Here is a 6,000-nt window from a genome sequence, read left to right as displayed (position 1 = left end):
CCGGTCACTGCCTGCGTGTATACGGCACGATTGCTGTCCGGTCGCTGCCTGCGTGTACACGGCACGATTGCTGTCCGGTCGCTGCCTGCGTGTACACGGCACGATTGCTGTCCGGTCGCTGCCTGCGTGTACACGGGACGATTACTGTCCAGTCGCTGCCTGCGTGTACACGGGACGATTACTGTCCGCTCGCTGCCTGCGTGTATACGGCACGATTACTGTCCGGTAGCTGCCTGCGTGCACACGGCACGATTACTGTCCGGTCGCTGCCTGCGTGTATACTGCACCATTACTGTCCGGTCGCTATGTGTGTGTACACAGCAAGATTACTGTCCGGTCGCTGCCTGCGTGTACACGGCACGATTACTGTCCGGTCGCTATGTGTGTACACAGCAAGATTACTGTCCGGCCGCTGCCTGCGTGTACACGGCACGATTACTGTCCGGTCGCTGACTGTGTGTACACGGCACGATTACTGTCCGGTCGCTGCCTGCGTTTACACGGGAAAATTACTGTCCGGTTGCTGCCTGCGTGTATACGGCACGATTACTGTCCGGTCGCTGCCTGCGTGTATACGGCACGATTACTGTCCGGTCGCTGCCTGCGTGTATACGGCACGATTACTGTCCGGTCGCTATGTGTGTGTACACGGCTCGATTACTGTCCGGTCGCTGCCTGCGTGTACACGGCACGATTACTGTCCGTTCGCTGCCTGAGTGTACACGGCACGATTACTATCCGGTCACTGCCTGCGTGTATACGGCACGATTGCTGTCTGGTCGCTGCCTGCGTGTACACGGCACGATTACTGTCCGGACGCTGCCTGCGTGTACACGGAACGATTGCTGTCCGGTTGCTGCCTGCGTGTACACGGGACGATTACTGTCCGGTCGCTGCCTGCGTGTACACGGCACGATTACTGTCCGGTCGCTGCCTGCGTGTATACGGCACGATTACTGTCCGGTCGCTATGTGTGTGTACACGGCTCGATTACTGTCCGGTCGCTGCCTGCGTGTACACGGCACGATTACTGTCCGGTCACTGCCTGCGTGTATACGGCACGATTGCTGTCCGGTCGCTGCCTGCGTGCACACGGCACGATTGCTGTCCGGTCGCTGCCTGCGTGTACACGGCACGATTGCTGTCCGGTCGCTGCCTGCGTGTACACGGGACGATTACTGTCCAGTCGCTGCCTGCGTGTACACGGGACGATTACTGTCCGGTCGCTGCCTGCGTGTACACGGCACGATTACTGTCTGGTCGCTGCCTGCGTGTACACGGGACGATTACTGTCCGGTCGCTGCCTGCGTGTACACGGCACGATTACTGTCTGGTCGCTGCCTACGTGTACACGGCACGATTACTGTCTGGTCGCTGCCTGCGTGTACACGGCACGATTACTGTCTGGTCGCTGCCTACGTGTACACGGCACGATTACTGTCCGGTCGCTGCCTGCGTGTACACAGGACAATTGCTGTCCGGTCACTGCCTGCGTGTACATGGCACAATTACTGTCCGGTCGCTGCCTGCGTGTACACGGCACAATTGCTGTCCGGTCGCTGCCTGCGTGTACACGGGACGATTACTGTCCGGTCACTGCCTGCGTGTACACGGCACGATTGCTGTCCGGTCGCTGCCTGCGTGTACATGGGACGATTACTGTCCAGTCGCTGCCTGCGTGTACACGGGACGATTACTGTCCGGTCGCTGCCTGCGTGTACGCGGGACGATTACTGTCTGGTCTCTGCCTGCGTGTACACGGCACGATTGCTGTCCGGTCGCTGCCTGCGTGTACACGGGACGATTACTGTCCGGTCGCTGCCTGCGTGTACACGGGACGATTACTGTCCGGTCGCTGCCTGCGTGTACGCGGGACGATTACTGTCTGGTCTCTGCCTGCGTGTACACGGCACGATTGCTGTCCGGTCGCTGCCTGCGTGTACACGGGACGATTACTGTCCGGTCGCTGCCTGCGTGTACACGGGACGATTACTGTCCGGCCGCTGCCTGCGTGTACATGGGACGATTACTGTCCGGTCGCTGCCTGCGTATACACGGGACGATTACTGTACGGTCGCTGCCTGCGTGTACACGGGACGATTACTGTCCGGCCGCTGCCTGCGTGTACATGGGACGATTACTGTCCGGTCGCTGCCTGCGTGTACACGGCACGATTGCTGTCCGATCGCTGCCTGCGTGTACACGGGACGATTACTGTCCTGCCACTGCCTGCGTGTACACGGGACGATTACTGTCCAGTTGCTGCCTGCGTGTACACGGGACGATTACTGTCCGGTCACTGCCTGCGTGTACACGGCACGATTACTGTCCGGTCGCTGTCTGCGTGTACACGGCACGATTGCTGTCCGGTCGCTGCCTGCGTGTACACGGCACGATTGCTGTCCGGTCGCTGCCTGCGTGTACACGGGACGATTACTGTCCGGTCGCTGCCTGCGTGTACACGGGACGATTACTGTCCAGTCGCTGCCTGCGTGTACACGGCACGATTACTGTCTGGTCGCTGCCTGCGTGTACACGGCACGATTACTGTCCGGTCACTGCCTGCGTGTACACGGCACGATTACTGTCCAGTTGCTGCCTGCGTGTACACGGGACGATTACTGTCCGGTCGCTGCCTGCGTGTACACGGCACGATTGCTGTGCGATCGCTGCCTGCGTGTACACGGGACGATTACTGTCCGGTCGCTGCCTGCGTGTACACGGCACGATTACTGTCCGGTCGCTGCCTGCGTGTACACGGCACGATTACTGTCTGGTCGCTGCCTGCGTGTACACGGCACGATTACTGTCCGGTCGCTGCCTGCGTGTACACAGGACAATTACTGTCCGGCCGCTGCCTGCGTGTACACGGCACGATTACTGTCTGGTCACTGCCTGCGTGTACACGGCACGATTGCTGTCCGGTCGCTGCCTGCGTGTACACGGGACGATTACTGTCCGGTCGCTGCCTGCGTGTACACGGGACGATTACTGTCCGGTCGCTGCCTGCGTGTACACGGGACGATTACTGTCCGGTCGCTGCCTGCGTGTACACGGGACGATTACTGTCCAGTCGCTGCCTGCGTGTACACGGCACGATTACTGTCCGGTCACTGCCTGCGTGTACACGGGACGATTACTGTCCGGCCGCTGCCTGCGTGTACACAGGACGATTACTGTCCGGTCGCTGCCTGCATGTACACGGCACGATTACTGTCCGGTCGCTGCCTGCGTGTACACGGGACAATTACTGTCCGGTCGCTGCCTGCGTGTACACGGGACGATTACTGTCCGGTCGCTGCCTGCGTGTACACGGGACGATTACTGTCCGGTCGCTGCCTGCGTGTACACGGCACGATTACTGTCCGGTCGCTGCCTGCGTGTACATGGGACGATTACTGTCCGGTCGCTGCCTGCGTGTACACGGCACGATTGCTGTCCGATCGCTGCCTGCGTGTACACGGGACGATTACTGTCTGGTCGCTGCCTGCGTGTACACGGCACGATTGCTGTCCGGTCGCTGCCTGCGTGTACACGGGACGATTACTGTCCGGTCGCTGCCTGCGTATACACGGGACGATTACTGTACGGTCGCTGCCTGCGTGTACACGGGACGATTACTGTCCGGCCGCTGCCTGCGTGTACATGGGACGATTACTGTCCGGTCGCTGCCTGCGTGTACACGGCACGATTGCTGTCCGATCGCTGCCTGCGTGTACACGGGACGATTACTGTCCTGCCACTGCCTGCGTGTACACGGGACGATTACTGTCCAGTTGCTGCCTGCGTGTACACGGGACGATTACTGTCCGGTCACTGCCTGCGTGTACACGGCACGATTACTGTCCGGTCGCTGTCTGCGTGTACACGGCACGATTGCTGTCCGGTCGCTGCCTGCGTGTACACGGCACGATTGCTGTCCGGTCGCTGCCTGCGTGTACACGGGACGATTACTGTCCGGTCGCTGCCTGCGTGTACACGGGACGATTACTGTCCAGTCGCTGCCTGCGTGTACACGGCACGATTACTGTCTGGTCGCTGCCTGCGTGTACACGGCACGATTACTGTCCGGTCACTGCCTGCGTGTACACGGCACGATTACTGTCCAGTCGCTGCCTGCGTGTACACGGGACGATTACTGTCCGGTCGCTGCCTGCGTGTACACGGCACGATTGCTGTCCGATCGCTGCCTGCGTGTACACGGGACGATTACTGTCCGGTCGCTGCCTGCGTGTACACGGCAAGATTACTGTCCGGTCGCTGCCTGCGTGTACACGGCACGATTACTGTCTGGTCGCTGCCTGCGTGTACACGGCACGATTACTGTCCGGTCGCTGCCTGCGTGTACACAGGACAATTACTGTCCGGCCGCTGCCTGCGTGTACACGGCACGATTACTGTCTGGTCACTGCCTGCGTGTACACGGCACGATTGCTGTCCGGTCGCTGCCTGCGTGTACACGGGACGATTACTGTCCGGTCGCTGCCTGCGTGTACACGGGACGATTACTGTCCGGTCGCTGCCTGCGTGTACACGGGACGATTACTGTCCGGTCGCTGCCTGCGTGTACACGGGACGATTACTGTCCGGCCGCTGCCTGCGTGTACACAGGACGATTACTGTCCGGTCGCTGCCTGCATGTACACGGCACGATTACTGTCCGGTCGCTGCCTGCGTGTACACGGGACAATTACTGTCCGGTCGCTGCCTGCGTGTACACGGGACGATTACTGTCCGGTCGCTGCCTGCGTGTACACGGGACGATTACTGTCCGGTCGCTGCCTGCGTGTACACGGCACGATTACTGTCCGGTCGCTGCCTGCGTGTACACGGCACGATTGCTGTCCGGTTGCTGCCTGCGTGCACACGGGACGATTACTGTCCAGTCGCTGCCTGCGTGTACACGGGACGATTACTGTCTGGTCGCTGCCTGCGTGTGCACGGGACGATTACTGTCCAGTCGCTGCCTGCGTGTACACGGGACGATTACTGTCTGGTCACTGCCTGCGTGTACACGGCACGATTGCTGTCTGGCCACTGCCTGCGTGTACATGGGACAATTACTGTCTGGTCACTGCCTGCGTGTACACGGGACGATTACTGTCTGGTCACTGCCTGCGTGTACACGGCACGATTGCTGTCCGGTCGCTGCCTGCGTGTGCACGGCACAATTGCTGGCCGGTCGCTGCCTGCGTGTACACGGCACGATTACTGTCCGGTCGCTGCCTGCGTGTACACGGGACGATTACTGTCCGGTCGCTGCCTGCGTGTATACGGCACGATTACTGTCCGGTCGCTGCCTGCGTGTACACGGGACGATTACTGTCCGGTCGCTGCCTGCGTGTATACGGCACGATTACTGTCCAGTCGCTGCCTGCGTGTACACGGCACAATTACTGTCCGGTCGCTGCCCGTAGGAGCGTGGGAGTCTTAAGGACAATCGTCCTGTGTATAAGGACCGCTAGGACGAGGCTCTGGAAGGTGGGAGGAGGTTTAGACGGCCGGCCGGGGTCCTGCGGGAACGCTTTCTTCCCATTTGCGCAGCTCCTGGTTGCCCTGACATAACAGTGTTTGGCGCCGCGGACAGGAATACGAACCCTCGGCTGGGCTAAACGGGGATATTTACGGTGGAGCCGGGGAGTACGGATACCGGGTGACCACAACAGATGTAGTGGCAGTGCCCATCGCAGTGCCCGCCGCAGTGCCCGCCGCAGTGCCCATCACAGTGCCCTATGTAGACATTGTAGCACAGCTGCACAATAGCAGACACGGCCCTATGCAAGGAGTGGAAAGGCTGACCAAACACTACCAGAGCTCCACCTGCCTGTAGGACCAGGAGACATGGCGGCTTCTGCCCGTGGATTATGTGCTTCACTGCAATACCAGATGTAGCCATAGACCAGGTGTGGAGCTGTTTTCTGACCTTCTGCCCCAGGACATAAATGCCCGCTCTGGGTTAGAAGGGGTTCCCACAAACGGGCATACAGTAACGTCCTGCAG

This window comes from Eleutherodactylus coqui, chromosome 10 (genome assembly GCF_035609145.1).
Source record: "Eleutherodactylus coqui strain aEleCoq1 chromosome 10, aEleCoq1.hap1, whole genome shotgun sequence".
NCBI classification, from domain to species: domain Eukaryota; kingdom Metazoa; phylum Chordata; class Amphibia; order Anura; family Eleutherodactylidae; genus Eleutherodactylus; species Eleutherodactylus coqui.
This window is presented reverse-complemented; position numbering follows the sequence as displayed.